Source organism: Eimeria tenella, genomic scaffold (assembly GCF_000499545.2).
Source record: "Eimeria tenella Houghton genomic scaffold, Eth_scaff2402, whole genome shotgun sequence".
Taxonomy (NCBI): Eukaryota; Apicomplexa; class Conoidasida; order Eucoccidiorida; family Eimeriidae; genus Eimeria; species Eimeria tenella.
Genome location: NW_013542265.1, coordinates 1 through 307, shown reverse-complemented (window position 1 = coordinate 307; position 307 = coordinate 1).

The window sequence follows — 307 nt, the reverse complement described above, 5'->3', positions numbered from 1 at the left end:
GCGGGCCCCTCAGCAGCAGCAGCAGCAGCAACAACAGCAGCAGCGGGAGCAGCTGCTGCAACGCAGTATCCCTCAACAGCACGGCACGGCTCTTTCAGCTCCATTGGGTTTGGCTCTCGCGAACTGCAGCGAGCGAAAAGCAGCAGCAGCAACAGCAGCAAGACTTCAGCTGCGGAACCTGCTGCTGCTGCTGCTGCTGGTGCTGCTTCTGCTGGGGGCGCCGTGTGGAACACAGCGCCGCGGCTTCTGGAGTGCTGCGCTGCACTGGGTTCCCCAGAAGACGAAGCAGCAGCAGCAGCTGCTGCTG